The sequence below is a fragment of the Nyctereutes procyonoides genome, unplaced genomic scaffold (assembly GCF_905146905.1).
Source record: "Nyctereutes procyonoides isolate TBG_1078 unplaced genomic scaffold, NYPRO_anot_genome, whole genome shotgun sequence".
Taxonomy (NCBI): domain Eukaryota; kingdom Metazoa; phylum Chordata; class Mammalia; order Carnivora; family Canidae; genus Nyctereutes; species Nyctereutes procyonoides.
Window position 1 is genome coordinate 12,284,538 of NW_026575151.1, and position 21,148 is coordinate 12,305,685.

The window sequence follows — 21,148 nt, forward strand, 5'->3', positions numbered from 1 at the left end:
AGACACAGGCAGAGGGAGAAGCAGGCTCCATGAACCGGGAGCCCGACATGGGACTCGATCCCGGGTCTCCAGGATCGCACCCTGGGCCAAAGGCAGGCGCTAAACCGCTGCGCCACCCAGGGATCCCCTGTATATGTATTTATTATCATTTTATTATTTGTTTTTTGGTTGTTTCTGAAGATTTTCTCTAATGCTTTCTTGTCTTTCATGGTTGGCTGATTTACTTTGGTGATATATTGGATTCATTTCTCTTTATTCTTTGCATATCTATTAGTGTTTTTTGATATATGGTTCCCATTAGGTTTGTATATAACCTCTTCTGCATACAGCAGTCTATATTAAGTTGATGGTCATTTAAGTTTGAACCCATTCTTTATTCCTTTCCTTCCCACATTTTAGGTGTATGTTGTTATATTTTATATCCTTTTAATTTTTTAAAGATTTTATTTATTTATTCATGACAGACACAGAGAGAGAGAGAGAGAGAGAGAGAGAGAGAGAGGAAGAGACACAGGCAGTGGGAGAAGCAGGCTCCATGCAGGGAACCCGATGTGGGACTCGATCCTGGGTCTCCAGGATCTCACCCTGGGCCGAAGGCAGCGCTAAACCACTGAGCCACCGGGGCTGCCCTTTTATATCCTTTTATTTTGTGAGTTCTGTGAATGGTTTTTTTACAGAAATATTCTATAAATATTTTTACTGCTTTTGTGTTTCCTACCTTTATATTATTACTTTTTTTTTTTTTTTTTTTTTTACTGTTTTTGTGTTTCCTACCTTTATATTATTACTTTTAGTCTCTCCTTCCTACTCAGAGTCCCCTTTAATATTTCTTGCAAGGTTGGTTTATGGTCATGATCTCCTTTATTAGTTTTTGTGTATCTGGGAAACTCTTTATCTCTCCTCTAGTCTGAGTGGTAGCCTTGTTGGAAAGAGTATTCTTGGCTCCACATTTTTCCCATTCAGTACTTTGAATATATCATGCTAATCTCTCCTGGCATGCCAAGTTTCTGTTAAGAAATGTCCAGCTAGTTTTATGGGTTATCCCTTGTGAGTTAAGGACTACTTTTATTGCTTTTAAGATTTTTTCTTTTATTACTATATTTCTAGTTTAATTACAGTATGTCTTGGTGTGGATCTGATTTTGTTAATTTTTATGAGAGTTCTCTGTGCCTCCTGGTTCTAGATATCTATTTCTTTCCCAAGAATAAGGACGTTTTCAGCTATTATTTCTTCAAATAAATTTTCTATCCCCTTTTCTCTGTCTCTTTCTTCTGGGACTCCTATAATGAATATTACTACATTTAATGTAGTCACTGAGTTCCTTTAAGTCTATTCTCATTTTACATAATTCTTTTTTCTCTCTTTTGTTCAGCTTGATTATTTTCCATTACTCTGTCTTCTAGGTCACTTATTTTTTCCTCTGCTTCTTCCATCTTGCTGTTCATTCCATTAAGAGTGTTTCTCATTTTGTTTATTATAGTCTTTATCTCTGCTATGTTATTCCTTATCTTTGGGTTAAGCTTCTCACTCAGGTCTTCCACTCTTGTCTCAAGTCCAGTGAGTATCCTTATGGTCATTGCTTTAAATACTCCATTAGGCATGTGACATGTCTGTTTTGCTTATTAGATCTTTGGACACAGTCTTGTCCTGTTCTTTCATTTGGGATACATTTATCTGTCTTCTCATTTTGTCTAAGTCTCTGTACCTATTTCTGCATGTTACAAAAGTCAGCTATGTCTCATTTTCTTGAGGGTAATGGCCTTATGAAGAAGACGTCCTGTAATGCCCTGCCTTGTGTTGTCCCCACTTCCCCAGATCCTGGTGCTTCCCAGAGCATCTTCAGTGTTTGCTGCACGTGGTCTACTGTTTGGTCCTGGACACTTTTATCTGTCAGACCAGTGGTCTGAAGAGGCTCTCTCTCCCTGTTGTGGACAATGTTTGGTCCCTGGCCTGAATGGTGGCATGTTTTAACTAGGTGTGGTCTGGTCTATTTGTGAAATGAAGACCTATTGCCACTACCACTGGAACCAAGGCTTCACAAAACTCCCAAGGTGGGAGGCACTGTGTGAGTAGTGTTTTAGTCTGATCTTCTGGGGGAAGCTGCCAGCTACACTGGGATTGAGGCAAGCATGACTAGGAGGGGTGGGGTAGGTACACTGCAGTGTGGAGGGTAGGGTAGTGGGGCTTGGTATAAGCAAGTTAGGTAGCTGTTGGCTCTGAGCTGGTTCCCACAGGTGGCCCTGTGCTTATGCTGAGGGGGAGGGCAGGGAAATGGCACCAGCCAGTTCCTTTGTTCCCAGAGCAATCTCTCTGTGAATGCTGTCTCTGGGACACACTCCAAGATGAGTAAATAACATCCCCACCATGTGCCCCAGGTGCTCTTCAGACCACAGTTTCCATTCTGTGTGTCCACAGGTGGTTTGTTCACTTTCTGTCCAAGAGCAGTGCAGTGCCCTCTGGGCTCTATCCCATCTAAGCCCACTGACCTTTAAAACTCCAGACTTTTTAAGCCCCATTAGTTGCTAGAAGTCACAAAACTCCACCCCACCCCTTTGGTTTTCCAAGCCAATTGCTATGGGGATTCATTTTCCCTGTGCACTCCCTTTTGTGTCAGTCTGTCTCTCACCCTTTTCCATGACCATGGCTCCCTCTCTACTACACTGGCCAGGATCCATTTGTCTCCTAAACCACATCTCTGTATTCTCTGCCCTTTTCAATGTTACCTCTTCTACCTTTAGTTATGGAGAGATTGTTCTGGCACTCTTCGTGTCATTACTAGGGTATTTGGGATGATTTGATAGTTATCTAGTTGTATTTGTGGGATGAGGTGAGCCTAGAATCTTCCTACTCCACTGCCATCTTCCAGCCCATGAATAATAATTATTAAAGTAAATTATTTGTCTTATGTTCAGTGCTTTCCATTACAAAGGAAATGGTGAGATGGCAAAAATAAGCATCACTTCAAATGCCAAAGGCAGATTAGTGGTATAGTTAATATTCTACCAAGATGAAAATGATTTGCTGTGTATTGTTTCTTCATGGATATGAATTTATCTATAATTATAAAGTTTTAGTCATCATAAAATGTTTTAATTCTTTTTAGTTAAAATGTTAAAGACTTTGGAAAATTTTAGTTTTAACTTTTTATACTTTAAAGCTCCAGGAAAACGTATGTGTAATGTAAAATTGAGGCTTTGTCTACTCTGAAGATTCATATTTATGGAACCACTAATCCCCTGCAACCAGTATTCATCCCCATCTCCAAAGAAATGAAACATATTCCAAAAATAACACATAAAAATCTATTTCAGTAGTTAACAGTATAGCAACAGGATCACTAGTGACCTGCCAGTTATCCCACCTGTGTGTTTAAATGAAAGGCATGGGCTGCGAAATGACTAAAAGTGGAAAAGGATTTCTCTCACACGCTTTAGATGTGTACACAGAACAAGCTATTACACAACAAATAATAAAACATTCTATCAAAAAAAATAAAAATAAAAAAAATAAATAAAACATTCTATCAAATAACAACAATAATAAAAGTTAAACATGCTTCTGTTTGGAGGTGGGCAGAGAAAGAGCAAGACACTGCTGCTTTTTGTTTTAAGTGTTATAAAATTATCTTTAAAATTATGTACATGTTTTATTGATAAAAATTAAATCATTCCCCCCCCCCGAAAAAAAAAATAACCTCACAACCAAACAGCAACAAAGAACATTTGACCAGAAGTCATTAGCGTGTCTCTCCCTACTTACTTGTGTGACCTTGGAAAGCCAAATATATTGTGCCTTGCTCTTTTCATCTCTAATGAAGAGTCTGGACTAGATGACCTCTAGCGTCATCTGGAAACATCAGGTCTGAAATTACATGACTTTTTATTATCCAAAAGCCAGCCTAGGAGATTTGTCTAATTGTGCAATAAATAAACTCTACTTGATTATAAAGAATCTCATGCATCAGTGAAAAGGTACCAGTTATGTCTATTGGATAAAAATTTTAAATAATTCTAATAACAGAAATGAACTATATTTCCTAAATAAACTGTTAAGCATGCTTTATATAATTTCTTTTCTTAAAAATGTTTACTATATAATTTTATACATTATAAGTAACATATTCTTTGTTTTGTTCATTGATGTACCCCAACGTACCTAGAACAGTATCTAGCATATAGTAGTCAATAAATATTTGTCAGGTGGTTGAATGAATTGAATTTATTGTAGAACATTATATTCTGGAGTCTGTTGTTTCTACTGGTAAGTCAATTCTAAGTGTTCCTGTTGGTCTTTTGGAGGTAATTGTTTCTCTGACCACTTTTTTTTTAAGATTTTATTTATTAATTTGAGAAAGAGAGTGCAAGCAGGGAGAGGAACAGAGGATGAGGAAAAAACAGACTCTGTACTGAGTGTGAGTGTGGAGCCCCACATGGGGCCCAATCCCACAACCTTGAGATCATAACCTGAGCCAAAATCAAGACCAAAATCAAGAGTTGGACAGTTAATTAACTGAGCCACCCAGCCACCTCTCTCTGACCACTTTTAAGACTTCCTCTTTGTTTCAGTTTATAGCAACTTGACAGTGATGTGCCTAGTTGTGGTCTTCTTTATATTTATTTTTCTTGAGGTTTACTGATCTTAGTAGAAATCTGGATTGAGATCTTTCATTGATTTTAGAAAAAAATTTTTTTTTGATTTTAGAAAAATTTTATCCCTTACCTTCTCAATTATTTTTTCTGTCCCATTCTCTTGTTTCCTTCTCATAGTTGTACTATTAAAACATTATTTTTTAAAATTGGTATGTGATAACTACATTATCTGAATCTCCTCTGGGCCTATGACCATTGTTTTTCTTGGCTTTCAGTCATGTGGTTGTCCAGTCTCTCTTTTTTCTTTTTTTCAATACTTTGTTTTTTTTAGAGTAGTTTTAGGTTCACAACAAAATTGAGAGAAAGGTACAGAGATTTCCCCACACTGGACAGCCTCCCCATTATCAATATCACTCACTGGAATGGTATGTTTGCCACCAAGGATGGCTCTACACTAACATAGTATCATTACTCAAAGTCCATAGTTTATGTTGAAGTTCACTCTTGATATTGTATATTATATGGATTTGGGCAAATGTATAATGACATAATATCCATTGTTATGTTATACAAAGTATTTTTACTGCCCTCAAAACCTGTGCTCCTCTCATTTATTCCTCCCATTCACTTCCACACTGACAACCACTGGTCTTTTTACTGTCTCCATAGTTTTGCCTTTTTCCAGAATGTCATATAGTTGGAATCATATAGTATGAAGCATTTTAAGATTGACTTCTTTCACTCAGTAATATGCACCAAAGTTTCCTCCATGTCTTTTCATATCATGGCTTGATAGCTCATCTTCACACTGAGTAATATTCCATTGTCTGAATGTACCATAGTTTGTTTATTCATTCCCCTACTGAAGGGCATCTTGGTTGATTCCAAGTTTTTATAATTATGAATAAAGCCTCTATAGACATTCAGCTTTTTGTGTGGACCTGAGATTTCAGCTCCTTTGGGTAAGTATCAAGGACCATGATTTCTGGATCATATGATAATAGTATGTTTAGTTTTGTAAGAAACTGCAAACTGTATTCTGCAATGGCTGTACCATTTTGCATTTCCACCAGAAATAAATGAGAGTTCATGCTGCTCCACATACTGGCCAGTATTTGGTGTTGTCTGTTTTCTGGATTTTGGCTATTCTAATAAGAGCGTAATAGTATCTCATTGTTTTGATTTGCATTTCTCTAATGGCATATGCTCTGGAACCTCTTTTCATATGCTTTTTTGACATCTATACATCTTCTTTGGTTGAAGTGTCTGTTGAGGTCTTTAGTCCATTTTTTTCATTGTTTGCTTTCTTTCTAAATAATTGAGTTCTGGACATTGACTATGAAAAATTAGATAATTTTAGTTTCTAGATGACATTATTTTCCTTCATAGAGGATTTACATTAGCTTCTGGCTGTTAGCTAAAGTAAGCTCACTAACAATCCCACATCACTTTAACTCATTTGAGAACTGAGATGATTCAGATAAGGCTCTTACCCAAAGCCTGAGGTTTAGCAGTTGGCTTATCTTCTACCTCTTTGATAGAGTTTTTATCCCCCTAGCTTCTTGATTCTGCCAAAAGCTCATCTCATCTTCCCAGCCTCTCAGCCAGTTGTTTTAGAATTGATTAATGTTACCAGAGAAGATGGCTTTAACTGCTTCCCTAGTCTGAATTTTCTTTTGTTCCAGACTTCAGCCCATAATTCTTTACTATACTGATTGCTCTCTAACATTGTCAGGAAGACTTAAAAATTTTATGTGTATACTTTTCTAGTGAATTTCTGAACAGAAGGGTGGTTCTACTGTTACTGGAAAAATAACTCTTCTACTGTTACTTTTTGCTGATACAATTTTAGATACTATCTATAAATTTATGCTATAGAATATAAAAATTTACCTCTCTTTTAACCATGCATGTATATACACTTTTCTTTTCCTGCATATTCTCCACTATATAATCATACACATTTGTTTAAGTCACATTGTTCAGATTATTGACAATGTAAATATTGTTCTCTAGCTTAACTGTACAGTGAACTGTGATTATACTTCCTTTTTGCCCTTAGATTTAATAATTGTCTTGTTTTACTTTGGTTATTTTTCTAGATATCTAGAACCAATTATCCCTCAAACATTCTCTGAAAAACAACTATAAAATTCCTTTTAGTATGAGCAGAGTAATCAGATATTTTATCAATTCCTTGTTCATATATTCATGTGTTATGCATCATACTTGTAGAGCCCTCTGCATTCCTCTTCTGATCTGGAGTGGTCACTCTCTAGGCTTGCCACACTGTTGCCTTCTTGGGTTTTCCTTCTTTCATAATCCAGGGAATTCCCTTCACCTTTTTTTCTGTTCCTTAGTTTTAATTCCCTTTCTTGGTTTCTTTCTTTCTTTTGGTGGGGCAAATGATGCAGGGGCTAACTATGAAAGGGTGAATTTCATTCTTTAAGTGTTTTAAAACTTTGCATGTCTGAAAATACCATTATTCTTCACTTACATGTGATTGATGCTCGAAGTCTTGTTGTGGTAGTGCTATTTTGACTGCAGAGCCTTTGTCTGTGACTTGTTTTTGTTCTTTTTTCTTAGCATTTGTAGGGTCTTTATCCCTCATAGATTGATTTCAAGATGATGCCTGTGAGGTTTTTTTCTTTTCATTGTGGTGGGTACCTAGCAGGCTCTTGTATTCTTTTGTTCTCAGAAATTTTCTTGTATCATTTATTTGATCATTTTCTCCCTCCATTTTTATCTTCTCTCTTTTTAGAATTTCTGTTAGTAACCTAATAGGCCTCTTGGACCTCTGTAGTCATCTTTAATTCCAACTTCCATGTTAATCTCCTCATCTTTTATTCCTACCTCTTAGGAAATTTCCTCAACTCTGTCTTCTAAACATCTTTGAATTTTTTTTCGGATATCATTCATATAGGTGTGTGTGTATACATATATATTTTAATTTCCAGGAGCTCTTTTCTCTTTATATAGTTTTATGTTCTTTTGTGATGCAGTACTTTCTCATTTCTGTTTAAAAATATTAACTTCAGTTTTTCAGTAATTTCTCTGGTCAAAAATCATTGATTTTTTTCAAATTTGTTTTTTGTTTTGAAATCTGTCATTCAAGACTTTCCTTCAATGTTTAGTGATCATTGGCTCTTCATTCATACTCAAGATTGAAGCCCTAAGGGATGCCTGGGTGGCTCAGCGGTTGAGCGGCCCAGGGTGAGATCCTGGAGTCCTGGAATCGAGTCCCACATCAGGCTCCCTGCATGGAGCCTGCTTCTCTCTCTGCCTGTGACTCTGTGTCTCTCATGAATAAATAAAATCCTTAAAAAAAAAAAAAAAAAAGATTGAAGCCCTATAAAGCTGCTTAAAAGGTCTTTGTAAGGTTGACAGGATTTGTCAGCTGGTAGATAGTTAAGTGTTGCTTTTTTTATTGAGGGACCCTAAAATTATGTGTAGGTTTTTTTTCTTGGTCCTGTGAGTTCTCCTAATGAGGAAGTCTCTTACTACTGGCTTATAGGTATAAATTACCTGCCAGGATTCTGAGACATGAGTGGGGTGAGGAGTCTGGGGTATCTATATATCCATACAATCTCACTTAAGTGCTCATGTTTTCATTTTGCAACCTTACTCTTGCTATGCCACATAGCAAAATCCTCTGGTTCAACCTTTGTAACCTTTGGAGCTTTTGGAGCCTAAAGTCCTCTGGTTCAACCTCATGTAGAAATTAAGCCTCTAAATTCAGGGGAAAAGAATGAGTGATTACCTGACTATGTGGGGAGAGCATCTGAGATTCTAACAGCTTCTCCCATAGACTTTTAGCCAGCCCTCCCATTTTGCTGCTCTTTCTCTTATTTTGGCCTTCAGAAATACATGAGGCCTCCAATTTCTGTCCCTTTTTGGAATGCTCTCATGCAGAGCAGCTTGCTTCTTGTTGTCTACTTCTGTGTAGCTACTTTAAGTTTTAGCTTTCTTTGTTATGCTTAATCAGTTACAAATTATGCATTTGCTTTCCATCTCCTAAAATTTTGTTATCCTTATTCATCTAATGTTATCTCTTTCTTTTCTCTTTATCCTTATTAATTCCTTTAGTGTCCTTTCAGTTGGGCTGCAGATAGAGTAGATATAATGTTCAAAAGTGGAATATTACTGTTTGCATTCTTCTGCATTGCCCCTTCAGTTATCTTGTTAATTTTAGTCTGCCTATTCAATAATTCTTTATTTTTTTTATTTATGATAGTTAGAGAGAGAGAGAGAGAGGCAGAGACACAGGCAGAGGGAGAAGCAGGCTCCATGCACCGGGAGCCCGATGTGGGATTCGATCCCGGGTCTCCAGGATCGTGCCCTGGGCCAAAGGCAGGCGCCAAACCTCTGCGCCACCCAGGGATCCCCTATTCAATAATTCTAATGATAGTTGAAATTTACTGAATACCAGGTACTGTTCAAAGTACTTTCTGTAGATTATCTGATTTATTCCTCACAACTGCCCACATAAGGTAAGTGCTATTACTATCCATATTTTACAGATGAAGAAACTGAGGTTTGGAAAAACTAAGTGACTTACATACAATTCACTTATTAAAAACAGTTATGCCAAGATTTAACCAACACAGCCTCAGTCTAGATCCTGTGTTCTTTTTTTTTTTTCTAAGATTTTATTTATTTATTCATGAGAGACACACAGAGAGAGAGAGAAGCAGAGACACAGGCAGAGGGAGAAGCAGGCTCCATGCAGGGAGCCTGAGGCAGGACTCGATCCCAGGTCTCCAGGATCACGCCCTGAGCCGAAGGCAAATGCCCAACCGCTAAGCCACCCAGGCGTCCCTAGATCCCGTGTTCATAACTATTATTCTCTACTGCTTCTCTACACTGCAATACTGAATGCTGTTTATAAAAAAAATTTAAATAATTGATGATGTAAATAGATTATCTGCCTGAACTAATATTGTACTTCATACATGCATATACATATGCACACATACATACAAATACACGCACATGTTAATTGATATCTTGATATAGAAGAATTTTAATGTTTCACATAGAGGCTATTTGCATATAAAAATAAAATATTTCCAGGGACACCTGGGTGGCTCAGCAGTTTAGCACCTGCCTTCGGCCCAGGGTATGATCCTGGAGACCCAGGATTGAGTCCCTCATCGGGCTCCCTGCATGGAGCCTGCTTCTCCCTCTGCCTGTGTCTCTGCCTTTCTCTCTCTCTCTCTCTCTCTCTGTGTGTGTGTGTGTGTCTCTCATGAATAAATAAATAAAATCTTTTTTTTAAATAAAATCTTTAAAAATAAAAATAAAATATTTCCAAGACAATGTAATTTATTTTATTTACATATCAGGATCTATGCACATGCATTATATGTAATGTGTACTAGTTATGCCTGATCTTTGCCACCAAAGTATCCATGATGTGGGCAAGAATTTTAGCAACACTTTGTGTATGTCTTTTTTCTACTCATTCTCAGTTTACAATATAAATAATATATTTATATTCTAAGTAGATATTTATATTGCAGTTTTATTATAGTCTTCTAACAGAAATATAAGTGTAAGAGATAGGCTTGGGTCAGACATTCTCAAAATAGAATAGTCTAATTCAAACTGAATGAGATCAAGCTTTTATTTTTAGCTTTTCCATTTATCTTCTATCTTTGGAGAATGGAAATAGGACCAGTTGAGAAGTGCATAGTCTCCTTAGACATTACTTATCTTACATCATAACTCCTACGTTGCCCTGTAATGGACTTGAGGCCATTAGAGAGAACCATATTTGGAAAAGATAGAAGTACATTAGAGATATAATTTAGGAGTCATTTTGGCAACAAATCTAACATTAAATGATTTCTGAGTCAAAATGTAATAGGAAACTAATCCAGTCGCAAAATAAACCTTAAGTTTAACTGAAGAGAATAAGCTTATATTCTTCCCTTGAAACCAAAAGCACATGGAAGTTTTAACCTGAAAACGTAGATCCTCTAGAAATAGCCTTAATATGTATCCTAAGGGTCAAAAGATTGGGGTGGGGGGAGCATGATTTTTTTTTTTTAAGATTTTCTTTATTCATAGAGACAGAGAGAAAGGGGCAGAGACACAGGCAGAGGGAGAAGCAGGCTCCATACTGGAAGCCTGATGTGGGACTCGATCCCCGGTCTCCAGGATCACACCCCAGGCTGCAGGCGGCGCTAAACCGCTGTGCCACCGGGGCTGCCTGGAGCATGGTTTTTTAATGGAGTCCAGTAACTTCAGGAGGAGATAGCTATGTTTAGTTATTGCTCTACCAGCCAGACAAGACTCATACATAAACAGTGTTTTAAAATTTTTCACTTCCTAGCTATTTTCTAATATTAAGAAGTACTTTACTCACATTGTAAATCAAAATATTTCCATATGAATTAAATAATACTGTATTAAAAAAAGATAATTTTGACTAAGTAAAACTAATACTGAACACCAAAACTAATCACAAACCATAAACAAAATTAAAAGGAAATCAAAAACTAAAAAATATTTTGAATAAAGAGCTAGTATCTATCATATAGAGAGTTTTTACATATCTGCATGAAGATAGTATACACTCTAAAAGAAAAGTATACTGAAGATACCAATTTTGTAGATATAAAGTTCACAAATAAGGAACGCCAATATCCAATAAACATGAAAAAAAGTTCAAGTTAATTTATAAACAACTACATGTCAAAGCAAAAATAAACTACCAATTTTGCATATAAATGGTAAAGTGGTAATAGGAGGGGTGTGCATACTTGCCCCTCTTCTATTATACCCTGCTGATAAATGTATAGATTGACATGACTTTTTGTTGTTTTTGCTTCCAAACACCACAATCTCTTTTTTTTCTTTCGAAATTAATAGACTTGATATTTCTTTCTTTTTTTTAAAAAAAGATTTTATTTATTTATTTATTTATTTATTTATTTATTTATTTACTTACTCATGACACAGACAGAGAGAGAGGCAGAGACACAGGCAGAGGGAGAAGCAGGCTCCATGCAGGGAGCCTGACGGGGGACTCGATCCCAGGTCTCCAGGATCCTGCCCTGGGCTGAAGGCAGCGCTAAACTACTGAGCCACCGGGACTGCCCTAGACTTGATATTTCTAAAGTAGTTTTAGGTTTACAGAAAAATTGAGCAGAAACTAGGTACATTTATTACAAAAGATGAGCTGATATAGATACATTTTTATTAAAGTCTGTAGTTTACATTGGCCCCTTGTGTTGTACATTCTATGGCTCAAAAGCCATTATAAATGTATAATCATGTGTACTGTTTACATAGTTTTGCCTTTTCCAGAATATCATATAAGAGGAATCATTTAAGATGTAGTCTTTTCAGATTTTCTTTCACTTAGTAATATATTTGCAAAATTCTGTGTCTTGTTATGAATTAATAGCTAATTTCTTTTTGCCACTTAATAATATTTCATAGTATGGATGCACCACAGTTTGTTTATCCATTCACCTATTACAGGACTCCTGATTGCTTCTGAGCTTTGGCAGTTATGAATAAATCTCCCATATGCATCCAGATGTAAGGTCTGCATCTCAATTCATTTTTTTTTTTTTACATGTGGATGTCCAGTTGTCCCAGCACCATTTGTTGAAAATACCACCCTTTCTCCATTGAGTTGCCTTTGCTGTTTTGTTAAAGATCAGTTGACTATATTTGTGTAGGACTGTTTCTCGCTCTTTATTCTGTCCTATTGATTTATTTGTTTATTTTTTGTTTATTTGTTTTGTGCCACTCTGTCTTATCATGGTAAGTCTTAAAATGGAGTACTGTCAATTTTCCAACTTTGCTATCAATATTGTGTTTGCTATCCTGAGTTTTTTGCTTTTCCATATAAACTTCAGAAGCAACTTGTCAGTATCCACAAAATTTTTAAATTACTGAGATTTTGATTGAGATTGCATTGAATTCGTAAATCAGATTGAAAAGAACTGAATCAATACTGAGGCTTCTTATCCATAAATATGGAATATTTCTCCACTTATTTAGATCTTCTTTGATTTCTTATGTCTGAATTTTGTCATGTAATTCATATAGGTCTTGTATATATTTTGTTAGATTTATACCTAAGTATTTTACATTTTTGGTACTAATGTAAATGATATTATGTTTTTAATTTTTAAATTCCTGTTACTCATTGCTGGTGTATAGGAAAGCAGTTGATTTTTGTATATTAATCTTGTGTCCTGCCACCTTGCAATAACCTCTTATTTGTTCCAGGAATTTGTTGTTATTATTGATTCTTTGAGATTTTGCTGCATAAAGAATCATGTCATTTGTGAAGAAAGAAAGTTTTAATTCCTCCTTTGCAAATCTGTACACCTTTTCTTTTTGGTAATAGCTATGACTACTGGGATGATTTTGAATATAAGTGGTGAGAGGGGACATTCTTACCTTGCTTTTTATCTTAGCAAGAAATCATCTAGTTTCCTACTTTTTTTTTTTTTTAAGATTTTATTTATTTATTCATGAGAGAGAGAGAGAGGCAGAGACACAGGCAGAGGGAGAAGCAGGCTTCAAGCAGGGAGCCTGATGTGGGACTCCAGGATCATGCCCTGGGCCAAAGGCAGGTGCTAAACCAGTGAGCCACCTAGGGATCCCCTAGTTTCCTACCATTAAGTATGATGTGGGGCACCTAGGTGGCTCAGTGGATTAAGCATTTGACTCCTGATACCACCTTGGGTCTTGATCTCAGGCTCATGAGTTCAAGGCCTTCATTGGGCTACATGCTGGATGTGGAGCCTATTTTTTTTTTTTTTAAGTGTGATGTTAGCTATAAGTTTTTTGTAGATACTCTTTACCAAATTGAGAACGTTCCTTCTCTATTTCTAGTTTGCTGAGAACTTTTTATGAGAAATTGGTGTTGGATTTTTTCAGATGCTTTTTCTGCATTTATTGATATGATTATGTGATTTTCTTTCTTCTTTAGCCTGTTATTATAACTTAACTGCTTTAAGCATCTGTGTGTATGTTTTTATGTAGACAGAAGTTTTTTTTTTTTAGACCTAAGTTTTCAATATAATCTTAATTAATTGATTTTTGAATGTTGAACTAGCTTTGATTACCTGGGATAAATCCCCCTTGATTGTGTTATATAACTTTTTGCATAAATTTTTGAATTATATATGTTAATGTATTGTTGAGTGTTTTTCTATCTGTGCTCTTGAGAGATATTGGCCTTTGTTTTCTTTTCTTGTAATTGTTTTGGTTTTGGTGTTAGGGTACTGCTTACCTCACAGAATTAGCAAATTAAGTACAGCTATTTTCTAAAAGAGATTGTATGGAATTGGTGTAATTTCTTCCTTAAATGTTTGGTAGAGTTTACCAGTGAACTCATTTAGGTCTGGTTCTTTCTGTTTTGAAAGGTTATTAATTACTGATTTAATTTCTTTAATAGATTTAAGCTTGTTCAGATTATATGTTTCTTCTTATGGAATTGGTCCATTTCATCTGTGTTATAAAATTTGTAGGAATAGAATTGTTTATAATACTATATTTTTTTTCTTCTTTTGAAGCAGAATCAGATTAGAATTTTTTCATACTTATTTAAATAACTCATATCTAACATAAGTGTAGTTGTATTCTGTGTTTGCCTATTTAAAATTTAATCTAAGAACAGGCTTCTTGGGATCCCTGGGTGGCGCAGCGGTTTGGCGCCTGCCTTTGGTCCAGGGCGCGATTCTGGAGACCCCGGATCGAATCCCACGTCGGGCTCCCGGTGCATGGAGCCTGCTTCTCCCTCATGCCTGTGTCTCTGCCTCTCTCTCTCTCTCTCTCTCTCTGTGTGTGTGTGACTATCATAAAATAAAAATAAATAAATGTGGTAAATTAAAAAAAAAATTAAAAAAAAAAAAAAGAACAGGCTTCTTAACAGATTTACTTAGAGACTAATCAGATTTGAAAACATATAGACTTAAGAGATAGATTGTTAAATCTAACCTAAGAGAGATTTTCTTAGAACTATCTTGGGTGGGAGACAATGTTTTCTTGTGAACATTCTATCTGGGAAGAATTATAAGCAAAGAGTAAGTGGTTTAACAAATTCAATTTTTACAGTCTGCTTTAAAACTTTTATGTTAAAAATAAAAGAGTATAAAAGCATAACATCACTTCCAAGCTTTTCTTTTTTTTTTTTCCAAGCTTTTCTCTACACAGTCAAGCACTTATTCATTGTTTTTTAAAGGTTTGTTTTATTTATTTATTTATTTAATTTATGAGAGAGAACACAAGCAGACGGAGCTGTAGGCAGAGGGAAAGGAGAGGAAGAAGCAGGCTCCTGATGAGCAGAGAGCCTGATGTGCGGCTCAATCCCAAGACCCTGGGATCATGCCCTGAGCTGAAGACAGGTTGAGACACCCAGGAGCCCCAGCACTTGTTTATTTTATGTGTCTGGCAGGATGGGGTTTGGTTGTGGTCAATCTGTGCCTTTTGCAACACCCCTGGCACACTAGAGGAGGTGGGAATGAGGATAAATTAGTTTATGAAAGGCTACCCCCCCCATGCTGCACCCTTCCAGAGTGAAAAAAAACTAAAGAGATGTGACCACTACATGCAACACACGATCCTAGATTAGCTCCTATAAAGGAATACTAATCTTTATCTTTTTAATGTCTTTAGGATTTGCAATTATATCCCTTCTTTAATTTTGGATATTAAAGATTTTTTTTAATTTTTATTTATTTATGATAGTCACAGAGAGAGAGAGAGAGGCAGAGACACAGGCAGAGGGAGAAGCAGGCTCCATGCACCGGGAGCCCGACGTGGGATTCGATCCCGGGTCTCCAGGATCGTGCCCTGGGCCAAAGGCAGGCGCTAAACCGCTGCGCCACCCAGGGATCCCTAATTTTGGATATTAATAATTTGTATATTATCTCTTTTTTTCTAAGTTGGCCTGGCTAGAGGCTTATTGATTTTATTGATCTTTTCAAAGAATCAGTTTTTGGGTTGTTGATTTTTTCTGTTGATTTCCTATTTTTAATTCCATTGATTTCTGCTCTAATTGTTATTATTTATTTTATTTGCTTACTTTGAATTTAATTTGCTCTTCTTTGCAAGAAGAGACTTTGCAAGATGTTTAGATTATTAGTTTTAGATCTTTTTTTCTAATTATGCATTCAATGCTATAAATTTCCTTCTAAGCACTACGTTTGCTAAATGCCACAAATTTTTATAAGTTGTATTTTCATTTTCATTGTGTCAAAAATATTGTTAAATTTCTCTTGAAATTTCTTCTTTGGTCTCTGTGTTATTTAGGAGTATGCTATTTTATCTCCAATTATTTGGGAATTTTCCAACTATCTTTTTATTATTGGTTTCAGTTTCAATTCTGTTGTATTACTGGAGTAGACAATGTACTTTTTTTTTTTTTAAGATTTTATTTATTGGGATCCCTGGGTGGCACAGCGGTTTGGCGCCTGCCTTTGACCCAGGGCGCGATCCTGGAGACCCGGGATCAAATCCCACGTCGGGCTCCCGGTGCATGGAGCCTGCTTCTCCCTCTGCCTGTGTCTCTGCCTCTCTCTTTCTCTGTGTGTGTGACTATCATAAATAGATAAAAAAAATTTAAAAAAAATTGTTAATATGTACTTTTGGCCCAAAATGTGGTTTTTCTTAAGGAATGTTCCATGTAAACTTAAGAATATGTATTCTGTTTTTAGATGAAGGAGTCTGCATATGTCAATTACTCCAATTGATTGATGGGCTGTTAAGTTCAGCTATGTCCTTACTAATTTTCTACCTGCTGAATTTGTCCATTGTTGATAGTTGTTGAAGTATCTTCAGCTGTAATAGTGGATTCATCATTTCTCCTTGCAGTTTTATCAGTTTTTGTCTCATATTTTGATGCCCTGCTGCTAAGTGCATACACGATAAGAATTGCTTATCTTCTTGGAGAATTGATATCTTTATCATTATGTAATGCTCCTCTTTTCCTTGTTCTGCAGTTTGCTCTGTCTGAAATTAATGTAGCTACTCCAATTTTCTTTAGCATATTTCTTTCTCTGTCACCTTACTTTTAATCTATATGTGTCTTTATATTTAAAGTAGGTTTCTTGTAGACAGCATATGGTCAGTCTTGGGTTTTGATGCATGTTGGCAATCTCTGTCTTTTAAGTGGTATACTCGGGCCATCAATATTTAAATTCATTATTCATATAGCTAGATTAATATTACCATGTTTGTATCATGTTTGTTCTTCTCATTGCATTTGTTTTTGTTTTTTTTTTGCTCTTTTTTCTGCCTTTTGTGATTTTAATTAAGCATTTAAAAAATAGTGTCATTTTCTCTTCTTTTTTTTTTTTAATTTTTTTTTTAATTTATTTATGATAGTCACAGAGAGAGAGAGAGGGGCAGAGACACAGGCAGAGGGAGAAGCAGGCTCCATGCACCGGGAGCCCGATGTGGGATTCGATCCCGGGTCTCCAGGATCGCGCCCTGGGCCAAAGGCAGGCGCCAAACCGCTGCGCCACCCAGGGATCCCCTTCTCTTCCTTTTTAATTTTTTTTAAAAATTTATTTATGATAGAGAGAGAGAGGGGCAGAGACACAGGCAGAGGGAGAAGTAGGCTCCACGCACCGGGAGCCCGATGTGGGATTCAATCCCGGGTCTCCAGGATTGCGCCCTGGGCCAAAGGCAGGTGCTAAACCGCTGTGCCACCCAGGGATCCCTTCTCTCCCTTTTTAGCATACAAATTATGTTTCTTTCTTTTCCTTTTTTTTTTTTTAGTGGTTGCCCTAGAGTTTGCAACATACATTTACAACTAATCCAAGTCCACTTTGAAATGACACTATACCATATCATGGATAGTAGTACAAGAACCTTATAATAACAAAATAGTCCTAATTCCTCCTTCTTGTCCTTTGTATCATTGTGATCACTCATTTCACTTATACCTAAGCATATGTATATACACATATATTTTGTATATATTGTTGTTATATTATGTATGTATAACTGAATGCATTATTCCTATCTTTTGAACAAACAGCTGTTACAGTAATTAAAAGAAAGTTTTTTTATCTTATCTTCCCTTATTCCTTCTCTAAATTCTTCCTTTCTTTATGTAAATCTGAGTTTCTGACTATATCATTTTCCTCTCCTCTGAAGAACTTTTAACATTTCTTGCAAGGCAGGTCTACTGACAACAAATTCTTTCAATTTTTGTCTGAGAAAGTCTTTATTTCTCCCTTACTTCTGAAGGATAATTTTGTAGGATATAGTTCTAGATTGGTGGGAGGTTTTCTCTTAATATTTTAAATATTCTTGCTTGTATGGTTTATAAGAAGTCTGCTGTAATTCTCATCCTTGTTACTCTGTGGTTTTTCCTCTGGCTTCTTTAAAAATTTTTTGTCTTTGATTTTCTGTATTTTGAATATGATATGCCTATGGGCAGGTTTTTTTGATGTCTGTATTGTTTGATGTTTCATGAGGTTCCTGGATCTGTGGCTTGGTGTCTGTCATTAATCTTGGAAAATTCTCAGCCATTATTACTTCAAATGTTTCTTCTATTTCTTTCTTTTCCTTCTGGTACCCCCTTTATGTATGTTACACCTCTTACAGTGGTCCTACAGTTCTTAGACATTCTAGTCCATCTTCTTCATTTTTTTTTTTTTTGTCTTTGCATTTCAGTTTTAGAAATTTCCATTCACATTTCTTCAAGTGAGGGCACCTGGGTGGCTTAATCAGTTGAGCATCCAACTCTTGATTTCTTGATTTCAGCTCTGGTCAGGATCTCAGGGATGTAGGATTGAGCACTATGTCAGGCTGTGCACTCAGTGCAGAGTCTGTTTCAGATTCTTTCTCTCTGTCTCTCTCCCCCTCCACCCATCCCTGCTCGCATGCTCACTTGTACCCTCTTTCTCCCCCTCTCTCTCACTCACTTGCTCTCTCTCTAAAATGAACAAATAAAAATCTTTTAAAAAACCCAAACAAACATTCCTTCAAGCTCACTGATTATTTTCTTGTTCATGTTGTCTGTTGATAAGCCTATCAAAGACCTTTTGGGACATCTGGGTGGCTCAGCAGTTAAGCGTCTGTCTTTGGCCCAGGGCGCGGTCCTGGGGTCCTGGGATAAAGTCCCACATCGGGCTCCCCTGGTTTTTCTAAGTTATTTTGTACATTTTTCAGCAGCGAAACCAAACTGGGTCTTCAGCTTTATCCCCATTTCTTATAAGGGAAGAGCCTTTATACAACTGGACACATTTTGGTTTTTCCTCATTGAGAATTTTAACCCTTTTGCATTCTTTCTACAATAATTTGTAAACATATTTATTTTTACTTTTTTCTTTCTTTCGTTCTTTCTTTTTTTACTTTTCAGGCCGAATATTTTATACTGCACTTATTTGTCAAAATAAAGATTCTCACATAATGCTGGTTATCTCTGGAAAAAAAAAAAAACCCACAGGTTTCTGCCTCTGTGTCTCTCATGAATAAATAAAAATAAAAATAAATATTTATTAAATATTTATTTATTTATTAAATATTTATTTAATAAAAATCTTAAAAAAAAAAACCAGGGGATCCCTGGGTGGCTGGGGATCCCTGGGTGGCTCAGCGGTTTAGCGCCTGCCTTTGGCCCAGGGTGTTGTCCTGGAGTCCCGGGATCCAGTCCCGCGTTGGGCTCCCGGCATGGAGCCTGCTTCTCCCTCCTCCTGTGTCTCTGCTTCTCTCTCTGTCTCTCTATGTCTATCATAAATACATAAATAAATCTTAAAAAAAAAAGAAAAGAAAAACCTCCTTCGTCTCCTTACAGTATTTTTCTAGGATTTCCTTTTGATTTCATCTTAGAATTTCTGTTTTTCTGCTTACATTATCTATCTGTTTTTGCGTGTTGTCTACTTTTTCCATTAGAGCCCTTAGCATATTAATCATAAGGAAATTCCTAGTCTCATAATTCCAAAATCTCTGCCATATCTAAGTCTGATTCTGATGCTGGCTCTGTCTCTTCAGCTGCATTTTTTGTCTTTTTAGTATGAATTTAATTTTTTTGAAAGCTAGACATGATGTACTGAATAAAAAGAACTGAGATAAATAGGCCTTTAGTGTGAGGGTTTTGTGTTTATTTGACTAGGAGTTAGATCGTGCATGCTGCTTGCTGTAACTATAGATGTCAGAGGTTAAAATGTCCTCAAATGTCCTTGTTTTCTCTCCCCTTTTGTCTTTGGGTTTCCCTAGAGACTTCTTAGGGTCTTTGACATGCATTTATTTCTGTTGTAATCTCATTATTATATAGAAGCCTATTGAAGTCATGGGTCAAAGTAAGGTGTGGGGAGAAGGGAAGCGTTCCCTGTAGTCCTGTGATTAGCTCTCAGTCTTTTAGTGAGCCTGTGCCACTGGGCTCAGGCCCTCCCAAGTGCTCAGTTTTGTTACCCGCCACTCCCCACCCCACCCCCCACTGCCACCTTTAGGTGAGAGAGGAAGGGGCTGAGTTGGGTATTTCCCTTCCCAGTTGGTAAGATTCTGGTATACAACCCAAGGTGTAGAGGGGCTCTGATTTAATAGTGTCTCTTGAAGGCTGGATTTGTTAAGAACAGAATGCTCTGAACATCATTTCCAAATATGTACTTTTCCCCTATTCCTGCTAGAAACACAAGATTTTTCTGCAGTCTTCACCCTGAGAACCCACTGGGGCTCCTTTTTTTTTTTTTTTTTAATTTTTTATTTATTTATGATAGTCACAGAGAGAGAGAGGCAGAGACACAGGCAGAGGGAGAAGCAGGCTCCATGCACTGGGAGCCCGATGTGGGATTCGATCCAGGGTCTCCAGGATCGCGCCCCGGGCCAAAGGCAGGCGCCAAACCGCTTCGCCACCCAGGGATCCCCCCACTGGGGCTCCTAAAGGTAAAACTCACAGAAGTATGCAGCCCCAACCTGGAGTTTTTAATTCATAAGTTTGTCCATGTGAGCCTCTAGCAATTAGAATTTTTCTTCCTATTACTGGCTTAAATGAAGGGTTTCTATTCCTGGACTTCTCTTCCTGTAAGCTGTGATTCTGTATATTTGCCTCTGCTGTTGACCTCACTTCTCAGGTGGACCTAAGTAGAGTTGTTGATTGTTAAGCTTGTTCAGCTCTTTTCGTGTTGTGAGGACAGAGGTGACAACTAACAAGCTCCTCACATACTGCATTGACTGTTAATGACCTCTCTAGAAGATAGTTATCAGAAGTCCTAAAAATGCCCTTGGATTCAGTAAGATCATTTCTTGAAATTGGTCTTGAGAAAATAATCAGAGATAGCTACAAAGGTAAATACATGAAAATATTCACTGAACATTATTTATAATAGCAAAAAATGGAAAAAAATACAAGTGTCTGACAATAGGGCTTTGGTATAAAAATTATGAAACATCAGTGTAGCCATTTACAGTTATTTTTAAACTAATGTTAATTTTTAATTTTTATTTTTTAAGATTTATTTATTTATTCATTCAGAGAGAGCGAGAGAGAGGCAGAGACACAGGCAGAGGGAGAAGCAGGCTCCATGCAGGAAGCCCAATGTGGGACTCGATCCCGGGTCTCCAGGATCACACCCCGG

The 21,148-nt window shown here is 36.7% G+C and overlaps 1 protein-coding gene across 3 annotated transcripts in view; it reads left to right on the plus strand.

Moving 5' to 3' along the window:
- Window positions 1-21,148, plus strand: part of CCDC158 (coiled-coil domain containing 158) — a 102,900-nt gene that overhangs the window by 56,215 nt on the left and 25,537 nt on the right. The gene's annotated exons all lie outside the window — the stretch shown is intronic.